The 26,541-nt window shown below is 40.0% G+C and overlaps 1 protein-coding gene across 2 annotated transcripts in view; it reads right to left on the reverse strand.

Annotated features, from left to right (window-relative positions):
• Positions 1 to 26,541, reverse strand: part of LOC109423013 (dopamine receptor 2) — a 521,850-nt gene that overhangs the window by 361,778 nt on the left and 133,531 nt on the right. The window lies entirely within an intron of this gene.

The raw sequence follows: 26,541 nt of genomic DNA on the forward strand, positions 1-26,541 counted from the left end.
TTTGTGCAAAAAGTGTTTCATAATTGAATCACTAGAAAAAAAAACTGAAGTAATCGCTGGTGGAGTTTCAGGTGAAACGCATGGAAATTGACAATATAGTATTCCTGGAGAAATTTCTGGAGAAATTCTCTGAATAAAACCTTTTGAAAACATCCATGAAGCAAATTTAAAAACAATCCATAGATGATTTCTTTTTGAAAGCCTTGGAGAAATACATAAAGTTACAGTACTAGACAGAATAAAGAACGCATTGATAGATTTTCATACAAAAAAAAGTTCAACTTTGGTGCTCTGAATCATAGCTTCTAATGCAGGGGTTCTCAAACTTTTTTAGCTTCCGACCCACTTTTGATTTTTATAGAATTTGGCGACCCACCAATACGTATTTCCATTAAACAAAAATTTTTTTTGCAAATTTGGACTGTTTTTTAATTAATACATTTTCTCACTTCCATAGGTTTTGATAAACTTACGTTACGTAGCATTCAAGTTATTTTTTAAAATGTATAGTGCTCTTTTCGTTTTTTGGAAAGTTTCTAACAAATATTAAGGTTTCCGAACTCTTAGTCTAAGAAGTTTGATCGTAATTTGAGATAAATTTCCAAGTTTCTAAGTTATTAAACCAGTCTGGCTCCATACAACACTACATAACAGGTTTTCGGTATACTCTCAGATATTCTAGAAATAAACAAAAAACGCAAGTTACACAAAGTCTTTGGAAATATAGTGGCAATTTTAAACTTCTGCAGAACTTTCTACTTTTAAATGAGAAATCGGATTGTAAATACTATAATTATTTACAGCGAGTGGGTGAACATCAAGTAGAGTTTTTATTTAGTTAAATAGTACTGCTGGATAGTCAGATGATTCCTCTTGAAATTTTTAGTCATATCCTTCATACACACTTATTTTATCTCTATTTTTATTTTATTGAAATCACTTTTCAGTTATTCTGATTTCCGTAAAATTAAAGATTATCGACATTCAGCAAAAGTTTAACGAAGTTTAGCTTTACTGAAGTTTGGTAAAGATAAGGGTATTTGTCGAAGTTTGGTAAATTTTTGCTGATTATACCTGCTAAACTTGGCGTGTAAATCGAAATAAAAATGCAAACGATTGTGCGATATTTGTCAGAAAACCGTTCGCCAGAAAACCATTCGCCAGAATGACAAACGCCAGAAAACCATTTGCCAGAAAGTACCATTTGCCAGAATACTATTTGCCCGAAAGTACCATTTGCCAGAATGTACCAATCCCCAGAATTTAATATTGAATATTATTAATATTATTCGGGCAAATGGAAATTTTCTCCGTTTTCTAAGAATTAATTGAAACTAAAGATGTGATTGTGAGAATTTGGTGGATATAATTCAGTTCATTTACATAAAAAAATGTTATAAGTTTCAATCGTTTACAATAATTCAATATTTTCACTGCTAGGATGATCTCTTGGTTTGTTCCGAGAAAGGACGACTAGGGCTAGAACAACGAAAACAACAGGAAATGATTCACCGGTAGTTTTTGAGCAAAGAGAAAATCGATGAAGAGAAATCGAGCATAGCAGATACGCCTGTATGATACTAAGCGCGAGACTTCGATGTCACTAGGCTATAAGTGCATATGTCCACAAATATCTGGTATGGTCAAAATACTGCTGACCGAAGTCCATTAGGCCGAATGTTCAATAGGTAGAATGGTGATCACGAATCGCAATTCAGTGATTATGGAACAGGAATTGGAACGGTTTCTTAAATTTGTTCGGTTTTCCAATAATTAGCTGATACTTATACAATATTAATATTGCCTTATTGTTTTACTGCAATCAACAATGTATGCCAAAAACTAGTCTTACGATGAAACTAGAAAGAACAGCCTATGTTCAAAAGAAGGCAAAATTCACTAGTTGAACATCAACGGTTTCGGTGCAAAAAACTATTTTTCTACAATGAAACTATTCTCTCTAGTTCAAATAGTGAATTTTTCCTTCTTCTGAACACAGGCTGTTCTTTCTAGTTTCATCTAGTCTAGTTTTTGACATAAATTGATGATTATGTTAGAATCGTAATGCAATATTGATATTGCGGAACAAATAGTTAAATTATTGAAAAAAAAAATAACAGATCTTAAACCCGTATATTGTTCCTATATTTAAAAGAAGGAAAGATTCATGGGTAAAATTCAGTAGCTCTAACTTCAACAATTGTTTTGACAGCATAAAAGAAGAAAACGAAAAAAAAATATGGCCATTCGGCAAAATAACTTTTTGACCCAATGACATTCGACCCAATGGCCTTCAGCCGAATGCCCTTACACCATTGATAGTAAGATTCTATAACAGTAGCCGGAGCGCCATTAGATAAGCCCAAATATGTTAAGCTCACATGCTACAATCACCGTGATAAGGGAATATATTGGTTAGAAATGGCGCACATAAACTAAGAAGTTCATCTAGAAAGAACAGCAGATGATTAAAAGAAGGAATAAACTGCTGCAAATATTAGAATCAATTTCCTCAAGAACAAGCTTTTTAGGTCATATATTCGGCCTAATGGTACATTCAAGCTTGTGATATTGGGGGTACTGGCTTTCGGGAAGTGACAGTCAGGCTAATGGTATAGGTAAAACCGTCACTTAAGTTATTATTTCTGTGTATTTTACTTGTTGCTTCTATAAGGTTTTTGTGTTTGGTATTCGATTGACTTCAGAGTGTGTGATCAACAATTCAGGGTAATTTTGCTGTTTGGCACCAAAATTATTATTTAAAGTGATCATGTTATTTTTATTGTCAAAAATAAGCTTTAAAATTACTTTCAATTGAAAGAAGGGAATCTTTGAAAAATGTTAGTTAAGCCAAAAATTCCATATCAGTAAAAGCTGGAAAGAACATCCTACGAGTTGAAGAAAGAAAAATCCTTCTGTTGATCAAATTCCATCAAAATAATATTTGATCAATTGGATCCACATCCTGATCAACTTGTCCACAAAACAAATTTGTGGAAATGTTCTAGCTGTTGTTCGCAATAAAATATTAAATAACATAAGAGATTTGATGTATTGTAAAGTTTGAAAGGTTTGAGTTCACATCAATTTATTGTTTCAGAGTGATTTGCCCTTCTTCAAACTATAGGCTTTTCTTTAAAAGTTACTCTAAAATTATTTAATGTTTGCTCTTACATCAGTTCCAATAATTTATTTAACTTTCGCATATAAATCTGAACAAAATTAAAATTTTACATTTTTACAATCGTTATTGTGGGCTAATCGGTCCAAAACAAATAAAAAACACGATTTATTTTTTCAATAAGAATGCTTTAAATTATCATTAGATTGCGACCACTTCTGGATTGAGAACTTCGGAAAATTTCTGGGAAATGGTACTTTCTGGAGAATGGTACATTCTGGCAAATGGTTTTCTGGGAAATGGTATTTTCTGGCAAATGTCATTCTGGCCAGTGGCATTCTGGCGAATGGTTTTCTGGCAAATATCGCACAATCAATGCAAACGGCAAGCATCAAATTAAAGAACTCATTTTTTACAGATCATAGGTGAAATCTAAAATTTTACCCTAATCGTAAACCTTATGATTGAAAACTCATAGTTTCAGAATTGTTTTCAGATGTCTGCGTTTTAATATTTAACAATATTCAAAATCCATTCAATCCAGACTTGGACTTATAATACAAAATTTTTAATAGAATTTACGAGAATCCGAATTTGTAGATTCTACGAAGAAGTATTTGTAAATTATAAAATGGTTAGCCAAATGGACATAAGTGAATTTAGTCATTTATTACAATATCGCCCAAGAATTCGCGACCCACCAAAAATCAGCCCGCGACCCACCAGTGGGTCGGGACCCATAGTTTGAGAAACGATGTTCTAATGCACATATTGACTTCAAAATTTAACAGGATACTCTTAATAGCTTGAAATTTCTGGGAGAATTGCAGTCTTGATTCAGACTCTTGAATAATCCCACCAGGAATCCCTGAAGGAATCTCAATTCAAATTTCTAATTGAATCCCTAGAAGAATTCAGAGAAGTATGATAGTAAGAATTTCTAGAGAAATCCTAGTAGGAGTAGCTGGAAGAATCTCTGCTGAAATTTTAAATGGAAACACATCAGGACTGCCTGGAGAAATTCTAAGAGAAGTTCATTCAAAAAATTTCTGGGGGAATTAATAAATCTGGAAATTTCCCTAGAAAAATAGATAGAAGTATTCTTGAACAAGCCCCTGAATGAATCGCAGGAGCACATATTATGGATAACGCAAAACTAGCGCACAATGTGGTATCTTGAAAAAACAATTGAATTGTCACTCGACGGTATTTGTTTACTTCGAAAAAAAATAATTCTTGGAACCGGATTCCGGGTAATCCGTATATAGGGTCCAAAATGGCCAGAAGTATTTCAGGCAACGTAAAACTAGCACATAATGGTGTATTTTGAAAACCACTATGTTTGAATTGCCGCAAGACAGAATTCAACCATTTAGTCTTGGGAATTGTGGCAAATTGGTGAACCGATTCTAGAATGGACAAATGTTAGCTGAGTGACCAATCGTCATGATAATATGCTATATCGTTGAAAATCACGAAGTTTGATATGTCACATGAAGGTATGTATTCATTATCGAAAAATGGACACCGGAACCACCAGAACCAATTCCTGTAAAATCCATATATCAGTTCCAGAGTGCCCAAAAGTACCGCGGGCAACACAAAAATAGCTCATAATGATGTATCTTGAAAAATAACGCAGTTTGAGGTGCCGCATAATGGTATAGTATAATATTCAAAAATTGACCCCGGAACATACGTAAAACTGATCACAAGCCACATAGTGACCGGGTTGAACTTTCAGACATATTATTCTATCATTCTAGTTCGCTCAGAACTCTGAGAACTTAACTGTTTCATATATCGAGCATTAACTTTTTTTCCAAAATGGCCACTTCCAATGACCTATTTTTGTGCTGGGATAACTCCAAGAATAACTCCGAATCCAGGTGGCCATTCGAATAACCGTAGCAAATCCCTAAAATTGAAGGATATGCACTTCTTGTGTCAAAATTGAAAAATATCGAAAAAAAAAAATTATAGTGAAAAGGGTTTTTTTTCACACCCTCGTTAGTGGTGTTGGGAACGGGAGGGTTATTACTTGTGCAGCTAGATGAACCAGGTTGAAAGCAATTTTAAAAGAATTCAAAGAATAAATTATTTTCTACTATTCAGATGGTTGGATTTTTTTACCCGGCACGTGCTCGACAGCACCGAATTGTTGCATCTTTAATTTGGCGGGTCTACTCGATTTATTTGAAAATCAACATACGTGATATTGTTTGAGTCTCATTGTCATTTCTTCTTGCAATTTTTTTATGTGGTGCAATGTCGCTGGAATTCGGTTCATTTTTATTACCTTTTTTTCTTTGCATTTATCTGAGCATTTGCTCTGAGTTTATTTGATTGTATGTTATGTATTACAACCATATTCATCTAGGTGTTAACGTCCCAACTGGAACAAAGCCCACTTCTTAGATTACTGTTTTTGATCATTTTCACAGTTCTTTGCCTACTTTATACTTTGTAGGTATCAAGAAAACTTTCATTATGGAACGATTCGCATCTAGAGCTATATGGGGCTCACTCTGAATAACTGTGATCATCGCGGTGGTTAAATGCCTAACTGAAAAGCAACATTTTCTTCGAATTTTGACTGTTCATGATTATGTTGGGAGGTATGGCTTTCAGTCTTTGGAGGAATAACTCAAAAACGAATTCTTTAGCTTTCAATAATAATTAAAGCTAAATAATTCGTATTTGACTTATTCCTCCAAAGACTGAACACCATACATCCCAACATAATGTAAAGCTACAGTTTGCTTAATCCTTCTCAGACGTTAGGCTAGGCGCACAACGATAGCCTAGTATACGTTCAGCCTGTCTGTCTGTGTCATATTGACCCCAACATTCTACTAGGGTTAAGTGTGGTTTGTTCCACTCAAAAATAAAAAAAAGAGATCGTAATATAGCGATATATAAATGGTAACTTTATTATTGATGGCTGAGATATGTTAGATATCTAGCTTTTTTGATCAACAAAATATCAAATGACATAAAAATCGAAAGGATATATGGACGAGTATCAGCTGCTTCAATAAAACATGATCACCAGATGGGAAACCTGAACAATAAATTTTATTGAAAATACTTCAAGTGGCACGTCTATGCTACAAACGTGCCTGCCCTACACGTGCTTCCCAACTGAAACATATTGAAAATATTTTACAATTTATAATGTGCTCTTCTCAATCGTGCATGAAATTACATGTGATTACTCATTCCTAAATAGCTCCTTCAACACTTTTCCTACAGAAAGTTTGCAGCAGATGCGTGAAACGCAGGAGTAAAATATATTACCTCGTCAAAACCACGATTACATGATTTAGTATTTTAAATGGGCCCACCACCGCAACCACCGTTTTAACCAAACCATCCAACCAGAGGACAGAGTTTGATAGCGGTCGTCGCCATATCGCCGTCGTCGTCGTCATCACCGTTTCAGAGAGCGAACGCGAAAATGAATCTGATGTGCTTAATTTTGGCAAAATTTAAATGCCATCATCATGGTTTTGCCTGCCAACAACACGAACGACGACGCCGACAACGCCGCCGCGCCAGCTCAGCCAGGGCTGAACATGTGAAAGCAGCCAACAACCGTGAAAGCTTACCTTTTGCCAACATTCCACATTGGAACGCGAAATGCCTTCTCGCGACTCGGAAGATAAATGTTCCTCTTCCACGCGCGCGCGCGACGCGACTTTCTGGGTTTCGAGCCCCCCAAACCGATTTTACGGGTAAAATATTCTGCTACATTCATTTGTTTTTCCCCCACTTCTAATTTACCGAGAAGATAGGGAATTTCTCAAGAGGTGAGGGTAACTGTTATTGGTGTTAATGAAAATCGTGAAATAATTTGCTTTCTAATATTATTCCGATAGCGTCGTCTCCCATACGTTTAATTTTATCCCATTGATCCGAACATTGCTATCTGAAAGCGTATCATTTTGAATTTGATTTTTTAGAATAAGAAGCTGGCACGACAAAGGCTGGCAACGCGATTTAGACCTCTTCTAAGGTTCTTCAGCCTCCTTCCATGTAACTTCGATACCTATCTCCTAGTTGGCACCAGTCGGGATACGAGCAACCTTAGGGAAGGTCGGGTAACCGACCCCGGAGATCGTTTGCTGACGTGGATGGGAAAGTGCGGGTTTGCTTCGGTGAACTTACTGGGCCCTTCCGGACAGGAAGCCGGTAGGTTGGTGTTAGACCCCCTTGAAAACCGGCCGGGGAAAAAACAAGCAACGAATGATCAATAAGAGAATGCGAAACGATACTATTGGCGGCAGTGGCGTATCCAGAAATTGTCTCTCGGAGGGGTTTTCAACGGTCAATGATACCTTTTTTATTTGACATTTACATTTTGTAAACAGCAATGAGCAATTGTATTCGTAGTTTGAAAATAGCGGCGCAGCCGAAAAATCTTTTCGTTACAAAGCGCTTTTTACTGAAAATTTGTTCCACAAAATTTGGCTCTGGGGGGGGGTGGGTTTAACCCTAACCCCCCCGTGGCTACCTACGCTAGTGATTGACGGCAATCCCAGTGACAAAGAGGGACTTCCGATTGGAAACTCGGTACGAGGAACATCAGATCACCCATTTTCACAGGGATCACACGCATTTTTTCCGATACAGGAGGATCGTAGGTTCGGCAAATCGTGGCGCAGCAGGGGGTCTGTTGGACAGGATCCATGGTGCGAACTTTAGAGGCAATCATACCATCTACCAGATCTGCGGCAAAACACGCGAGCTGGGGACAGCTTTCATCATGATGGGTGATATGCAGGGACGCGTGAACGGTTGGTGGCCGATAGACGAAAGAATGTGCAGGTTGAGGATCAAGGGCCGATTCTTCAACTTTAGCATAATAAACGTACACAGGCCACACTCAGGAAGTACTGATGGGGTCATGGACGCATTTTACGCGCAGCTCGAATGCGAGTACGACCACTAGCGTGGTTCAAAAAATCGTTTTTGCTCCACACCGCTTATTCGATTCGTTACCAGATTCTATGTCTTCTCCCAAAATTTGAACTCATTTGGTTGAAAATTGAGACTGCACAAGCCCTTCAAAGTTTGTATGGGAATTACTATGAGAAAACGATGTTTTTCATTCAATCGACCATAGCATTTCCCCAAGTGCCCTAGACGATTAACTGACCCTTGGTACTCCTAGCCTACTCTATCAGCTACAACTTTGCCGAAGACCGTATTCAAATCGGTCGTCTCATTAATTAATTATCGATTTGTATCCAACTGGACAAACTTTAACAATGATCCTCCAGCTTCCCAGCAGGCAACATTGCTGCATGTTGCGCCAAAGATAGCACACTGAAATCATGGCTACAATGTTTCACTGCAAAATGCAGTGATGCCCATTGATTAGTTTGACCATTATGAGTAAAGATTTCGATTCTGGATAAAAATCGGAAACTAATTAATGAAGCATGCGATTTGAATGCAGTCTTTGGCAAAGTTGTAGCTGATAGAGTAACCTAAAAGTACCAAGAGTCAACTAACGTTTTAGGGCACTTGGGGAAATACTACGGTCGATTGCATGAAAACCGTCGTTTTCCCATAGTAATTCCCATACAAACTGTTGAGGGCTTGTGCAGTCTCAATTTTCAACCAAATGAACTCAAATTTTGGGAGAAGGCATAGAATCTGGTTACGAATCGAATAAGCGGTGTGGAGCAAACACGATTTTTTGAACCACGCTAACGACCACTGAATAAGCCACGACGTCAAGATCATCATAGGAGATTTAAACGCTCAGGTAGGTCAGGAGGAGGAATTCAGACCGACGCCACAGTGGGAAAAAACCGACCCGAAAAGGCACCTAATTATTGCGGCTGATTGCGATCTTTGAGGCCCATCTTTTCCGAATGGAAAAATGCCAAGGAATCGATTGGTGATAGTTTCATTCACCGGAATTGAGTGTAAGTGTCCATTTTGCCCCATTTTCCCCTAAAACCACTGTTTTTCTTAATTAAATAATGGTTTCAACTGATTGCGGCTAACCAACCATTTTTTTCATGATGTAGAATTTATAGGTGCATTTTATGAGACACACCTTGATTTGTGTCATTGAATGAAAGTGCCCATTTTGCCTCACTTTCCCCTAAGATACTATTTTTCTGAATGAAAAAATTGCTTTCAACTGATTGCGGCCAACCAACCAATTTTTACCTGATGTAGAATTAATCGGCACATATTTTGCGGTGCACCTCAATATATGTCATTGACTGGAAGTGCCCATTTTGCCCCATTTTCCCCTAAAAATACTGTTTTAAAAATTAGTATCAACTGATTGCTGCATACCTGCCATATTTTTCTTGATGTAGAATTGGCAGGAATATTTCATGAGCACACCTCGATCCGTGTCATTGACTGGAAGTGCCCATTTTGACCCATTTTCCCCTATAAATACAGTTTTCCTGGATTAAAAATAGTTTTAACTGATTGCGGCTAACCAACCAATTTTTACCTGATTTAGAATCAACCGGCGCATGCTTAGGGGCACACCTTGATCTGTGTCGTTGACTGGAAGTACCCATTTTGTCTTATTTTCCCCTAAAAATACTATTTTTCTGAATTAAAGACATGTTTCAACTGATTGCGGCTAACCAATCGATTTTTGCTTTAACCGGCGCATATTTTGGGGCACACCTCGTTCTGTGTCTTTGGGTGGTGGTGCCTATTTTGCTCAATTTTCCCCTAAACTACGGGTTTTCTGGATTTAAAAATATGTAGTTTCAATTGATTGCAACTAACCAATATTTTTTCCTGAAATAGGATCGACCTATGCATACTATGGAATACACCTCGCGCTATGCGTTAGTCTGAAATTGCACGTTTCATCCCATTTTCCCCTAAAATACAACATGACCACCTCCAATCGATGACACAAAGTTTGTCTGACAATATGCTCTGATCAATTCTACATGAGGAAAATTTGTTTTGTTAGCTTAAGCTGTTGTATTAAATTGCTTAGCTTGTTAGCTTGTTAGCTTAAATTAGTTGAAATTGTTTCCCAAACGAGAAAAACAGTGTTTTAGGGGGTAAAGGGGGAAATGGGCACTTCTAGTCATAATGCATCGATTAATTTCACATTAGGAAAAAATGCTTGGTTAACCGCAATTATTTATTTATTTATTTAATTATTTAATTATTTATTGAATTGCTGTAACTTAAGACATTTATCTTATTTATCGTTACAATATGATGTTATTCTCAGAACAATGTATTTTCATCATCTAATAACTACGTGTTCTCTCTACCTGCATGTTTCCGTCTACTGTAAGTTGTGCAAGAGATCCCTCTTAAAGCTTGATATTGTATTCTCTACCTTAATTGAAGTAGGCAAACTATTCCAGCTGACAATGCCTCTAACGAAGAACGATTGACTGTAATATGATGAGCTGTGTTGAGGCACCCTGTAACTTTTTGTGCGTGTGCCCCTAAGAGGTACGAGTTTTTCGAAAAGATAAGCAGGAGAAGATGTTCGAATTATTATAAATAAATTCATACATGATCTGTATCTATAAAAATTTACAAACGAGCATCCGACTAGATTTTTTTGCAGGTGTGAAACGTGTGAGAACCGAGACAGGTTATATACATAACGAATGCAAGCGTTTAGTGCAACTCTGAGCTTATCAATGGAACCAACCAACGCATTAGTGTAGATGAAGTCACCGTAAATAAAATGGGGTAGGATTAAAGACTTAAATAATTTTAGTTTTGTACCAGAATCACAGTGTCTAGTTGTCAAATTCAGTCGTTTTAAAGAACCGTAGATTTTAGAACACTGCCTGTTAACGTGAGCATCCCATTCTAAATTATTTTGAAATATGATCCCTAGATTGTTGGCACGATCCACAAATTGAACTGCTACACCATCAAGCAGAATTCGAGGAGGTTGAGGGGGCATTTTTTGCCTTGATATTAGCACCGCCTTAGTTTTTTCCGGATTAATAGGAAGCAAATTATCCTTGGACCATTTCATCAGTTTGTGGAGATCATGGTTCATACAATCACGCGCGGAAGATAGATCAATATTTTCATCTGTACATATATAAATTTGCACATCGTCAGCAAAAAGATGAATTGAACAAAAATCCAACACAGCTGGTAAATCATTGATAAAAAGGGAAAAAAGAAGTGGCCCAAGGACCGACCCCTGAGGAACACCGGAAATTGTTGGTCTAAATTCAGACAACCTACCATTGCAAAATACAGCTTGACTACGTTGACCTAAGTAACTACTTATAAGTTTAGCAGCATTGTTTGAAAAGTTGTATAAAGAAATTAGCTTATTTATCAACTTACTGTGTACCACTCGGTCAAACGCTTTTGAAAAATCGATCAACAGTAAAATGGTAATACCTTTTTTATCAATTGACTTAGCGATGTCATCGTGTACTTTTAATAAAGCTGTTTCGGTACTGTGATGACTTCTAAAACCAGATTGAAAGCAATGAATGTAGTTCATTCTGTGAATATATTCCGATATTTGGATTTTTAAGAGTTTCTCGAAAACTTTCGAGATTGTAGGTAGAAGGCTAATTGGTCTTAAGTTCGTAATTGAGTGTACGTTTGGTTTTTTATTAATTGGTATAATCTTTGCGCGTTTCCATTCGGTAGGAAATTTGCTCGAAACAATGATTGATTTAAAAAGATGTTCCAAAACGGGTAACGCGAAAGGTGTAAGAATTTTCAAAAACTTGATGGGCAATCCATCAAAGCCAACAGCATTAGACTTGATACTAAAAATTGCATTTATTATTTCGAAGTCCACTATAGGTCGAAAAGTGAAACCATTGTTATTCGATGAAAAAAGAATCGTTTTTAGTTGGAACTAATTAGGGAAAAATAGGTTAAACGGGCAATTTCAGACTAACGCATAGCACGAGGTGTATCCCATAGTATGCATAGGTCGATTCTACATCAGGAAAAAAAAAACATTGATTAGCTGCAATCAATTGAAACTATTTTTAAATCCAGAAAATCCGTAGTTTAGGGGAAAATGGAGCAAAATGGGCACTACCACCCAAAGACACAGAACGAGGTGCACCTTAAAGTATGTGCCGGTTAATTCTACATCTAGTAAAAATTGATTAATTAGCCGCAATCAGTTGATACAATTGTATAATTCAGAAAAATAGTATTTTTAGGGGAAAATAGGACAAAATGGGTACTTCCAGTCAACGACACAGATCAAGGTGTGCCCCAAAGCATGCGCCGGTTGATTCTAAATCAGGTAAAAATTGGTTGGTTAGCCGCAATCAGTTAAAACTATTTTTAATCCAGGAAAACTGTATTTATAGGGGAAAATGGGTCAAAATGGGCACTTCCAGTCAATGACACGGATCGAGGTGTGCCTCATGAAATGTTCCTGCCAATTCTACATCAAGAAAAATATGGCAGGTATGCAGCAATCAGTTGATACTAATTTTTAATTCAGAAAAAACAGTATTTTTAGGGGAAAACGAGGCAAAATGGGCACTTCCAGTCAATGACATATATCAAGGTGCACCGCAAAGTATGTGCCGATTGATTCTACATCAGGTAAAAATTGGTTGGTTGGTCGCAATCAGTTGAAAACATTTTTTTCATTCAGAAAAATAGTATCTTAGGGAAAAATGAGGCAAAATGGGCACTTCCATTCAATGACACAAATCAAGGTGTGCCTCATAGAATGCACCTATAAATTCTACATCAAGAAAAAAATGGTTGGTTAACCGCAATCAGTTGAAACTATTTTTTAATCCTGGAAAACAGTATTTTTAGGGGAAAATAAGGCAAAATGGACACTTCCAGTCAAAGACACAGATCGAGGTTTGCTCCATAGAATGCACCTGTCAATTCTACATCAATAAAAAAATGGTTGGTTAGCCGCAATCAGTTGAAACCATTATTTAATTCAAAAAAACAGTGTTTTTTAGGGGAAAATGGGGCAAAATGGACACTTACACTCAATTCCGGTGAATGAAACTATCACCAATCGATTCCTTGGCATTTTTCCATTCGGAAAAGATGGGCCTCAAAGATTGCAATCAGCCGCAATAATTAGGTGCCTTTTTGGGTCGGTTTTTTCCCACTGTGCGACGATTGGAAAGCTCAGCGCCCACCAGCAGACGTACGAAAACGGCCTACGACTCATTGATTCCGCCGCCTCCAACAACATGACCATACGTAGCACCTTTTCCATCGCAGCCTCCCTTATCGTTACACCTGGAGATCACCACAGCAGACGGAATTTCAAATCGACCAAGTTATGATTGACGGACGGCACTTCTCCGACATTATCGACGTCAGGACTTATCGTGGTGCCAACATTGACTCCGACCACTATCTGGTGATGGTCAAACTGTGCCCAAAACTTTCCATCATTAACATTGTACGGTACCGGCGACCACCACGGTACAACCGAGAGCGACTGAATCAACCGGATGTCGCCTCAGAATGCACTCAGAATCTCGTGGTAGCGTTACCAGATGAGGGTGAGCTCGATGTGGATCCTCTAGCTAGAGGCTGCTGTAGTAAATACAGTTAAAGCAACCATCAACGAAGCAGTCGAGCGCTCCATAGGGTACGTGGAGCGAGGCTGACGGAACAAATGGTTCGACAAGAAGTGCAAAGTGAATTGTAAGAAGAAGAATTCAGCGCGGGCGATAATGCTGCAGCATTAAACCCGACAAAACGTGAAACGATAAACACAGCAGCTTGAGGACAATAAATTGGCAGGTAATGATGGTATCGGAACTGAAAAGATCTGATTGGGCCCGAAAAAGTTGGCCACCTGCATTTACTAATCGACAGCCAATCAACGACGGGCCAGATCTTCACCGTACGACATATCCTCCAGAAACACTGCGAACATTAGGTCCAAATTCAGCATTTGATCATCGACTCGTCCTAAAGTAAATAAGAGTATTGGATAATCATGGATGAAACCATCTTTCCTGGGAAGCTGATTAGAGCGGAACCGAACACGGCAGGATTCGTCTAGGAAGTAACGTTACGATAGACGGAGTAGGGGAATTTGTATATATCGGAGTCCAGGAGAAACTGCAGTAAAAAAAAGATTTTCCCGCACCCTATGCTATGTACAAAACGCTCATATGGCCGGTGATCCTCTTTGAACACGAACAACTTATTACGTATATTAAGTTTATTTGTTTGTTTATTATCGACACTTTACACAAACCCCAAATAACACACTTGTCACAGAAGAGCCACGGCGGCGTAGGTTTTTGTTGCGCAGAAGTAATTGTGACGTACTTCTAACAAATAAACGCTAACTTGCTAGGAATTAGTCACAGTGACTTCTGAGCAACAAAAACCTGCGCCGCCGTGACTCTTCTGTGACAAGTGTGTTACTTGAGATGTGCATTCGTGTCGAAGAACGTACGTATATTAGGGTGTTCCAGTACAATTTCTATTAAAAAAACAACTTTTTAAGGTTCTTCGAATCACAAATGAGATAATTTCATATGTTATTCCTTTAATTTTTATGGCATACGTTGTTCGGAGAAATTGTAACAAACAAGTATTTCTTTCAATGTGTGCTGCAATAGTTCATTTTTGACAAGTTTTAGAGTACTTATGATTTTTTGAAGTTCGAAAATAGTCGAAAACACACAAAATTAACCTTCCGTAACTCGCGCGGTTGACTACCTGCGTCAGCACCACGCTAATGCTGAGTACAAAAAGCGAGATTTTTTCAACGTGTTGTACAAAATACAACAGCGCGATCGCTCGAGGGTTAAGTTGATGCATCTCTTAATTTAAATGGATTTGAATGCAATTTTGGCCAGTTACTTCTTTTAGGATGCCAATCAGAATATGGGGGTGGACATGAGAATCAGAGAACATTTTTTAAAAAGTGGTCAGGGCTAAATAAATCTGTTCGCGGGCAAAGCGGAGAGCCGATTGCAATTAAGTCCGAACTAGGGTGTATGGTCCACAAGAAGGAAGAAGTCTAAGGCCTGAGCATAGCTTATGCCGGCCATCATTTATGCACTGGTGTATCAAACCAAGAATTCATTTTGAAACTTAGGTGCCTAAACGTTAACCAATCGTATCCTTTGGACTTTACCTTTTCAAAAACAACACCTACAATCCCGGAATCCTGGTCCCGTGTAGCTGCCGGCTTAGAATAGCACTACGGATCACCTGTTTGGAGGGTAAAAGTTCACTTAACAGGTAATCCCAATCCAAGGTGTCAGGCGACTCGTGCTGATGGATGAATGGATAGATAGATCTTGAAACAAGGAAAATTGAATTAGTATTCCTAATCTTTTATTCAGTGTTCATTCAGTGTTTGAGGCAGTAAGGATTAGGGTTCCGATGCATGGTCGTTGATCAATATCGGTATCATTCCTTGACTTTTTTGTGAAGGGATCCTATTTTGATTGAAAAAGGAGCATGTTAAAAGCGGAATCTATCAATCAGAATCCTTCCTTGCGATTAAGTTGGAAATTACTACTCTACCAATACCGAATACTTATTAACTTCTTGATGGTGATAAAGTTATACGACATGCATTATACAAAGGACACGAAATATACCACACTATATCAAATATCGGTCGCAGTGGTTTATCCCTTTACGTCGAATTATCTAATTATGTACTTTGAGAATGGTTAGTTTATCCTTAGCATCATAAGGTATTGGATCTCTGTACAACGTCGATGTGTACGGTTATCTTTACTATGCTTGAAAAACTTTCCCAATTAATACCCATTGTTTTCCAGGAGTTTTCAGATTCAGGGGAATTCGAGGGGAGTTGCATAGGCATGTCATGGAATTTCAGAGCGTTCCAGGTGTTTTCAAGGGCGTTTCAGTAATAGTCCAGGGATCTTCAGCGGCTTTCTGAGGACCCCAGGGACAATGCAAGAGTTTCAGGGGCTTTCAAGGGGTCCCAAGGTCGTTCCAGGAGTGTTCCAGGAGACTCCAGGGGCGTTTCAACGTTTCACATGGCCCATATATACCCTCATTCTTGTTTTCGATCGAACCCACTTTTGAACGTAAATCGTTCACATTCTTGTTTACGCCAGCAAAATCAAATGGCCTATTGATTCGATCGAACCAAAAACTTTCGAAAGTTGATACGTCCGTAAACAAGAATGAGGGTGATAGCCACAGCTGTATTCACCATGATGATGCTGAGGATGACGGGTTCAATTTCCGATCGGTCCAGGAACTTTTCGTAAAGCAAATTTCCTTGACTTCCTTGGGCATTCAGTATCATCGTACCTGCCACACGATATACACATGCACACAGTGGTCATTGGCAAAGGAAGCACTCAGTTAACCCGGGAGCGGTCGCGTCGTGTAATTAGTACACGCACCATAAAAAACGCCATGGTACACACCATGGTACACACCATAAACGCATGTGGTACACAGCGTGAGGGCGGCGTCGTTGCAGGTGGTCAAAGACGCGACTACTCGAGGGTTAAAAACAGTAGAAGTGCGCATAAAACACTAACATGAGAAGCAGACTTTGTCCCAGTGAGGACGTCACGCCAAAAGAAGAAGACATTGGATTTAAAGAGACTTCAGGGTTTCCCATGGACGTTCCTCGGATAATTCAGAAGGCTTCAGGTGGGTTCAGAGGTGTTTTATGGAGTGTAGGGGTTTCAGAGGCGTTTAAGGAATGTTTCGGGCCATGACATGGGGTTTCAAGAGCATTCCAGGAGTATTTCAAAAGGTTTCAGAAGGATTTAAAATCGTTCAAGGGGTTTCAAGCGGCTTCGGGAGTGTTCTACGGGTTTTGTGGTGGTTCCGGGGGCATTACATTGGGCTTCAGAAGATTTCAGGGTCTCCCATGAGTGTTCCAAGGCGTTCTGAGGGGCTTCATGGAGTTTCAGAGCCGTTTCAGGAGTGTCCCATGGCCTTTCCGGAAGGAAGGGGGGTCAAGGGGCTTTTCAGGAGTGCCAGGGGCGTTCCAGTTGTGTTACCGTGGGTATTTGGGAGTTTTAGCGGTGTTCCATGGTGCTTCAAGGAGTTCCATAGGCGTTCCAAATATATTATTCCAGATATGATTTTTAAACAAGTACTGCATCATGCAAAAATTTAAAAAAAACTGCTGAAAAATTTGAAGCTACCCTATTTTATGCTAATTAATAAATTTAAATGCATTTAAAATCAAACCATTTCTCTTTCCATCAATTCTCCAGCAATCTTCCCGACGTCCTGATTTTATGATCTTCAATCTCGCGACATTACACGAATTCCGGCGGTTTTCCCCCACGACAAATCTCATTATCCGTTCCCACGAAAAGCCACCGGTATTGTTGCAAACAGCGATTTAATCGCCAATAAAGCTAACGGTAATTAGGCTTTTTAGGTTTCAAAGCTGTCAGGTCTCTCTCGGGGGAAAAATCGTTCCGTACGAGATTTCTCGTTTCTTTTCATCCTCATAGCAGTGCCGTCATGCTCACCGTTGCTGCAGCTGTATAGGTATATCGCTCTGGTTTGTACCCGAGATGCTCCTCCGGCTGCTGCTGGTGTCGTAATCTTTATTATATCACTTTACATTGAAGCCAAGTGTCATTCTCTACAGCCGCTTGCCTTCGTTGTGCAGAAAATTCAACGATTGTATCGTCATCGTATTCTGCTTCTTTTAGATTCCTACGTCTGCTGGCAGCCCAACCAACCACCCATATCGTCGCCCCGAAGCTGTTTGGCGTCTTGAGCAGGCACCTTGCGACCTTTCCCAAACAAAACTGCCCACCACGGCATGGCACCCCCATCCGGAAGCCGCCTGACGTGGAGCTCGAGATAAGACACTTTCCACTGACTTCCTGCTGTGTAAGATTGCATCAGTGTTTCTGTTGCTCCCGTGGGTGTGTGCAATGCACCCATTTCCACCACCCGAGATAACTCTTATGTTGTCTTTCTGGAAGGCGAGAGGGCGCCTCTTATGACCTATGCCAGAAGTGAAGAATATGCGTTTTCTTGTGTTTCTGACTTACTTTGCGTTGGCGGCGGTATGACGATGGTTGGGCTGCTGCCGTATCGAGAAGTGCATGGCGTAAAACAGGAAAACAATTTTTGCACTTCCACCAACTGGTTGGCTACAGGTTGGTTGACGCTTTTTGTCTTGCTGCTGTTTCCGGCCAAGGGCAACAAAAGGAAGCAACGGAGCGGAAAAAAACTGAAGCCGTTAAGTGAGTGCATCAATCGTTCCGTTGAAGGCAAAAATGATTGTTGTGACTTTGGACTTGTGTGTTTGCTTCCATAAATGCTTTTTTGAGTGGCAATACTTTGTCAATAGTTTTTTTTTTCTGGAAATTCGATGCTGGAACAAAAACTGCAGTAACAGAAAGAACCTTTCTTTGCCTTATACACAGGATAATACTCGGCAAGAATGGAACTTTGGTTCGGAACTGTACATAGATTAAATTAATGTCAATAATTAAAGTAAATTAACTTAAATAAATAAAAATTCTAGTAATTTTTGGTAGGGAAACATTTTTTTTTCTTTACACATATATTTAAAAATATGATGGCTTCATACACGGAAACACAAACATGCACAAGGCCTTTGAATTATATAATTATGATCAAAACCACCAACAGATGGACATTTAGAACACGATTCCCAATTTATTTTTTTATTTCGTCATTAGAGTGATCAATTTTCATATCATATCATTCATCATAAAATGGTCCAAAAAATTAAGGTTTTTTAAAACTAGAAATTTTCAAAAAATCGTACCTTTTGAAACAGTTGACCGATTTAAAATTTATTTTTTTTTTGTTTAAAAGCTATTGAATTGTAGTTTTCAGGAAAAATACGTTAAAGGGGTTAAAATGTAAAGAGTACTATAAAATATGCAAATATATTAGTTTTTTCACGTTTTCATGGTCTCGGGACCAAAGAGGTACCCTGGTTCTATATTTTTATCAAAAAATTCAGGAAATTTGGCGTAACATATCAAAAAATCAGAGATATATGTTTTTTAGTTTTTGGGATATGATTTTTTGAAAATAAAAGGACAAATTTTCCCATACAAGACACTTTTTTAAATTTGATTTTATTTTGATTCCTTTTAATATTATGGATATCAAAACCACCAGGAATCACTTTAAAAAGCAATACTATGCATAGTTTTATGTGAATTTACAATTTCAAGCAATTTTAGAGTAGCTAGTACTAAAATATATGACTCTCTATATTCAAAAAATCATATCTCAGAAACAAAACAACATACATTTCTGATTTTTTGATATGTTATGCCAAATTTCCTGAATTTTCTGATAAAAATATAAATACAGGGTACCTCTTTGGTCCCGAGACCAAGAAAACGTGAAAAAAAAACTAATATATTTGCATATTGTATAGTACTCTTTACATTTTAGCCCCTTCAACGTATTTTTCCTGAAAACAACAATTCAATAGCTTTCAAACAAAAAAAAAGAAGTTTAATATCGGTCAAATGGTCCAAAAGTTACGATTTTTTGAAAATTTTTAGTTTTGAAAAACCTTGATTTTTTGGACCATCCTATATGAAAATTGGTCACCCTAATGACGAAATAAAAAAAATACGGGTCTAATTATTTCCGAAGAACTACAATCCCACCAAGTTTCACGACAATCGGAGATGCACTATATCGTTTTTCTATGGAATGGCTGCATACATTCATACATTTATTTGTTCAACATCACATTTAAGACGAGACATAATCAACAATAGTACGCCACAATACTCGGTTTGTGGCTGCCGATCTCCATCCTCGGTCGCGCCCAACGCTCGCCAGGTCACGTTCCACCTGGTCCGCCCATCGTGCTCTTTGCGCTCTACGCCTTCGTGTGCCAACCGGAAAGAACCGGCATTCTTGCAACATGCCCTGCCCATGGTATCCTTCCGGCATTGACCACCTTCTGGATGCTGGGTTCGCCGTAAACTGCAGCGAACTCACGGTTCATCCTTCTCCGCCACACACTGCGCTCCTGCACACCGCTGAAGGTCGTCCTTAGCACGCGTCGCTTAAAAACTCCGAGTGCTTGTAGGTCCTCCTCGATCATGGTCCATATCTCGTGCCCGTAGAGGACCACCGGTCTTATTAGCGTTTTGTACATGGTGCATTTGGTGCGTGGGTAAATTTTTTCGACCGCAGTTTCTTCTGGAGCCCGTAGTAGGCCCGACTTCCGCTGATGATGCGCCTCCGAATTTCACGGCTCACGTTGTTGTCAGCCGACAGTAAGGATCCGAGGTAGACGAATTTCTCCACCACTTGGAAAGTATCCCCGTCTATCGTAACATTACTACCCAGACGGATCCGGTCGTGTTCGGTTCCGCATTCCAGCATGTACTTTGTTTTTGAGGCATTCACCACCAGTCCGACCTTTGCTGCTTCGCGTTTTAGGCGGGTGTACAGCTCTGCCACCGTTCCAATTGTTCTAGCGATAATGTCCATGTCGTCCGCAAAGCACACAAATTGACAAATTGTGAAAACCGTTTCCCGGCTGTTGAGCCCGGCTCGTCGCATCACACCTTCCAAAGCGAAGGTGTAGGCATGAGAGTTCATCACCTTGTCTCAGTCCCCGGCGAGATTCGAATGAACTGGATAGTTCACCCGAAACCCTTACGCAGTTTTGCACTCTGTTCATCGTTGCTTTAATCAGTCTATTCAGCTTCCCTGGAAAGCCGTTTTCGTCCATGATCCTCCATAGTTCTGAGCGGTCGATACTGTCGTATGCCGCTTTGAAGTCGTTGAACAGGCATTTCTGGAAGATTTGCCGTACGGTGAAGATCTGGGCCGTTGTCGACCGGCCGTCGATGAAGCCGGCTTGATAACTTCCCACGAACTCATTCGTTTTAGGTGACAGACGACGGAAGATGATCTGGGATAGCACTTTGTAGGCAGCATTCAAAATAGTGATCGCCCTGAAGTTCTCACATTCCAAATGGTCGCCTTTCTTGTGAATGGGGCAGATTACCCCTTCCTTCCACTCCTCCGGTAGCTGTTCGGTTTCCTATCTGACTATCAGCCGATGCAGACAGGTGGCCAACTTTTCTGGGCCCATCTTGATGAGTTTAGCTGCGATACCAACCTTACCAGCTGCTTTGTTGGTTTTGAGCTGATGAATGGCATCCTTAACTTCCCTCAGCGTGGGAGTTGGTTCATTTCCGTCCTCCGCTGCACTGACGTCGTCGTTTCCTCCGTTGCCGTGGGCTCCCGTTCCTACGTTCTCCACGCCGTTCAGGTGCTGATCAAAGTGCTGCTTCCACCTTTCGATCACCTCACGTCCGTCCGTCAAGAGGCCTCCGTCTTTATCCCTGAATATTTCCGCTCGCGGCACGAAGCCGTTGCGGGATGCGTTGAGCTTCTGATAGAGCTTCCGTGTTTCTTGGGAACGGCACAGCAGTTCCATTTTTTCACACTCTGCTTCTTTCCGGCGGCGCTTTTTTCCCGAAAGAGGCGGGTCTGCTGTTTCCGCTTCTGTTTATAACGTTCCACGTTCTGTCGAGTCCCTTGCAGCAGCATTACCGCCCTCGCTGCGTTCTTCTCCTCCAAAACCGTTCTGCACTCTTCGTCGAACCATTTGTTCCGTCGATTCCGTTCCACGTACCCGATGGTGCTCTCGACTGCGTCGTTGATGGCTGCTTTCATTGTACTCCAGCAGTCCTCTAGAGGGGCCTCATCGAGCTCGCCCCCGTCTGGCAACGCGGCCCCGTGATTCTGCGCGTATGCTGAGGCGACATCCGGTTGTTTCAGTCGCTCTAGGTTGTACCGTGGCGGTCGCCGGTACCGTACATTGTTGATGACGGAGAGTTTTGGGCGCAGTTTGACCATCACCAGATAGTGGTCGGAGTCGATGTTGGCGCCACGATAGGTCCTGACGTCGATAATGTCGGAAAAGTGCCGTCCGTCAATCAGAACGTGGTCGATTTGAGATTCCGTCTGCTGTGGTTATCTCCAGGTGTAACGATAAGGGAGGCTGTGTTGGAAAAAGGTGCTACGAATAGCCATATTTTTGGAGGCGGCGAAATCAATGAGTTGTAGGCCGTTTTCGTTCGTCTGCTGGTTGGCACTGAACTTACCAATCGTCGGTCTAAATTCTTCCTCCTGGCCTACCTGAGCGTTCAAATCACCTATGATGATCTTGACGTCGTGGCTTGGGCAGCGATCGTACTCGCGTTCGAGCTGCGCGTTAAATGCGTCCTTGTCATCATCAGTGCTTCCGGAGTGTGGGCTGTGCACGTTTATTATGCTGAAGTTGAAGAATCGGTCCTTGATCCTTAACCTGCACATTATTTCGTCGATCGGCCACCAACCGATCACGCGCCTCTGCATATCACTCATCACTATGAAAGCTGTCCCCAGCTCGCGTGTGCTGCCGCAGCTCTGGTAGATGGTATGATTACCCCTAAACGTTCGCACCATAGATCCTGTCCAACACACCTCCTGCATCGCTACGATGCCGAACCCGCGGTCCTTCAGTAGATCGGCGAGTATGCGGATGCTCCCAATGAAGTTGAGAGATCGGCAGTTCCACGTACCGAGTTTCCAATCGCAAGTCCTTTTTGTTCGCTGGGGTCGTTGCCGTTGGTCTCGGTTCGTATTATTCTGTTGCTGACTTTCCGTTACAATGGTTTTTATGGCTGGCTCGTAGGGCCTGACACCAACCCGCTACTTTCCGGAGGACCATAGTGCACATTAGAGTCCTTCCCTGGCACTCGGACGTAGATCAGCCACTCATAACATGGGGATCAGACGCTGTTGTGAGGCGCTCCTCCTGGAGAACAGACGCTCAGGTTTGCCGAACCAAACCCCCCTCCCCCCTTCCCTGTCAGCCTACGACCCAAAGATGCCAGATTATTTTTACCAAAATCTGTATCAATACAGATTTTTCTGTATCGCCGTACTTGAGGGTGTAGCAGACACCGAGAGTACTAGATTTTAATAGAAACTAAAGAAAATATTCTACTTTTTGAAGGTGTTTAATTTTTACTGGTATTTATTTTTATTTTTTTGAACATGTGTGAAAATGCACAAATTTTCATAAATTCTTCCAAGATTAAGCAGAAATTTATAAAGTTTTTATTGAATTTTTTGAAAATAACTTCAAATTTTCTAAAAGTAATGAAGCAATCAAGTTGAAATTTTGTCCACAAGTAAAAGGAACAAATGCCTTTTATTTCCCATCATTCGATTTTCAATTCGCTTACCATAACAGAATATTGAGTTTATAAACCTTCATGCACTAAAAAATGGCAGTTTTTGAAGAGACATTTTGTTCTAAAAAACCCATTCATATTTGTTTTGGCTCAAAAAAATTATGAGTGTTCACAAAGGCCTAATGTGTCCATCAGTTAAAACAGAAGTTGTAAAAATTTTCTAAACGAACAGAAAAAAAATATGTGTATAAGGTGGCAATATAGTTGCCACTGCCTTATAAAGGGTTAAACAATCACCACAAACGGCCAGTCGACGCCTCGGACGATCCCATCCAATTCGGGGCGAAAAGTCAGGTTTTCCCCGGCCACGTGGTGTTCACCGAAAAGGACAATGCATAACCCCCATAGATCAGCGAAGGCTTATCCACCGGAACGTGGAAGCGAATCTATGCGGTGAAAATACGAGTGACAAACTCCCATGAACCACCCGTTGATCAAGTTCACGTGGACACCATGTGCCGGTAGTTTACGAGCCTTAAAGCCATTCCACATGCTATCACCGACTGTTCTCTTCGTCATATGGGCCTAGGCGTCCATAAACTACGTAGACTCTTAGGGGGTACGGGGGGGGGGGGGTGTCTGGCCAAAGTTTACGCTCCATATAAATTTCGAAAATTTGGTATGGACAAAAGTCTACGAGGGAGAAGTGTTGGTAAACTCACACTCACAGCACACTCATAAACCTCTCCCGCGTGAGCAAACTCGCACGCGATTCTGAATCGTTTTCTCACACACGAGAATTTCATGCAAAATCTCGCACTCACGAGTCAAGCGCCGAAATCTCGTTCGCCTGTAAAGCGAAACCAAATCAAAAGTAAGCCATTTTTAGAAGAAAACCACGAATAACTTTTTATGTTGAGGATATAAAACTTTTCTGTAATTGGAAAAAATGTTGCATTTTATACTAAATCTGCTCAGAACAGTACTTTCGCGAAAAAATAATGAATAAAAAGTTTCGTTAAAAAGGGAGTCAAGGCAACTCCGACCCTAAAATCATTTTTCGGCGCAGGACTGCCAATTGCTCCACGGTTTCAGTATCTTGCACTGCAAATCAAAATCAATCATCTCAATATTTGCGTAGCTTTGGTATACAACCCTTCCGGAGCTAACCCGCTTTTCGCCGCGAACTACGAAAAACTTCTCGACCTGTTGGACTTCAACTTCGACAGAACCTTCATCATTGGTGACTATAATATCAACATCTGCGGAGATCAAAGAAGTTACAGCGTAACATCACTGAACACGATCCACAATACCTTTAATCTGAACATCCACAAGACGTCGGTTACTCGCATTACTGATAGGAGTTCAACAACGATCGATCGACTAGTCACTGATTCACTACACACGACATGGAGAGCTGGGACAACGCCAGCTAGTGATATTTATGATCACGAGGTCGTGTTTCTGATTGCTGACATACGTATTCCTACAACAAGCCCAGTTCGTACCAAAATTCGGAACTTCCGCAGAATAGATCCTGTAGATCTTCAAGCAGATTTCTCGGTTAAAAATTGGGAGCCTTTCTATCGTACACAAGATGTTGACGAGAAATAACAACTTCTTACAGCCGAACTTTGATCCCTTCTTGATCATCATGCCCCCGAAACAACCATCTCCATAAAGGACAAACGGACACCCTGGATTACTGCTGAAATTGAAGAAGCGATCGAAATGGGAAATCTTGCATATTCTCTTTTCTCTCGCAACCCAAACCCAAGGCGCAGAGGTGATGTACACTGAAGCGGATATACGAGACAAACGCGACATACACTCCCGATCAAAAGTTTGGGGTCACCCCCTCAAAAACATGTCATTTTTTTAGGCCCATATCTCCTCCAATTTGCGCCCGATTTCAAAACCTTAGGTTTCATTCAAAAGATAATAAGTCAAAGAAACTTTGAGCATGATTTTAAAGAAACTTTTGCAAAAAAGTTTGTATGTAAACTTAACCCAAAGTTGCCAAATTTTCTAAAACATGAATATAAACTTACGACAGTGTCGCTGGAAGTTGGGTCGACCAAATTTTAAGATGAGAGCGGTAATATGACCCATTTTCTATTAGCTTTCAACTGCTTTTTACAGAACTTAACTAAAAAATCTAGAAAAAAAAAGTTATTAAGTAAATTAACTCTTTATTTAATCGACCAAAAGATTGGGGTCACCCCTGTATCAGCCAAAAGTTTGGGATCACATTCGTAAAACATGGAAAAGTTATTTGGTGATATCTTCGTCATCTATAGTTCAATTTTAATTCTTTTTGGCTCATTTCAAAGATAATTTACTGAAATTACGTTTAATTTCTTTATCTAAACGTATTTAACGATTTTTGTATATAAAAATGTTAGGTAAAGATAACACATTTCACCACAATTAAAAAAATGAGGCAAGAAGGCAAGAAAAATTAAAATTGAATGAAAGATGACAAAGATATCAACAAATCAGTTTTCCATGCTTTACGATAACGTAAATGCTTTTGGTTAACGTTTAGGTACCAAAGGTTCAAAATGAAATCTCGATTCAATACACCCAGTGCATAAATGATGGCCTACATATGCTGCGCTCAGACTTCCTCCTTCTTGTGGCCCATACACTCAAGCTTGGACCTAATTGCAATCGGCTCTCCACTCTGTCCGACACGCGATTTCATAGGAGCGAGCAGATCTAAATATATGTTTCAAGCCTACCAATATCTTTGGCGAACCACATGGGTATTCAATCCATGAAATATATCAAAGATGGTTATATTGCTAATTTAGAGAAAACGTTCCATTTTACGGTTGATCGAAATGCTACCGCAGCTGTCAGACTACTGATTTTCACTGAGGTATCATCGATCTACCCTAGCGATGCATTGGATAGCGTTGGATACGATGCCGATTATTATTTTTTGCAATTTTTCATCGTAATAGGCTGTTTTACCTCACGCAAATCTGACAGGAAAAGGCCTACTTTCCCACACTAAATTATCAGTGCTGTAATGGTTCTTTACAGCACTGATTTGCGTTGCGTAATGAACCATTACAGCACTGTTTTCAGTTTTGATCAACTTCTGGATGCTTTCTGGACGCAGGTTGCACAGTATAACCTGCTATGATCAGACTTTCCTAAGCATGGCTATGAACATCAGTGTGCAGTTTGATGTAAAAGTTTTGTTAAAAACTATCCTCAAGTGGTAATTTTTGAAATTGCAAAAAACGTTGTACGCATCTCGGTGCA

The sequence above is a fragment of the Aedes albopictus genome, chromosome 1 (genome assembly GCF_035046485.1).
Source record: "Aedes albopictus strain Foshan chromosome 1, AalbF5, whole genome shotgun sequence".
Lineage (NCBI taxonomy): Eukaryota > Metazoa > Arthropoda > Insecta > Diptera > Culicidae > Aedes > Aedes albopictus.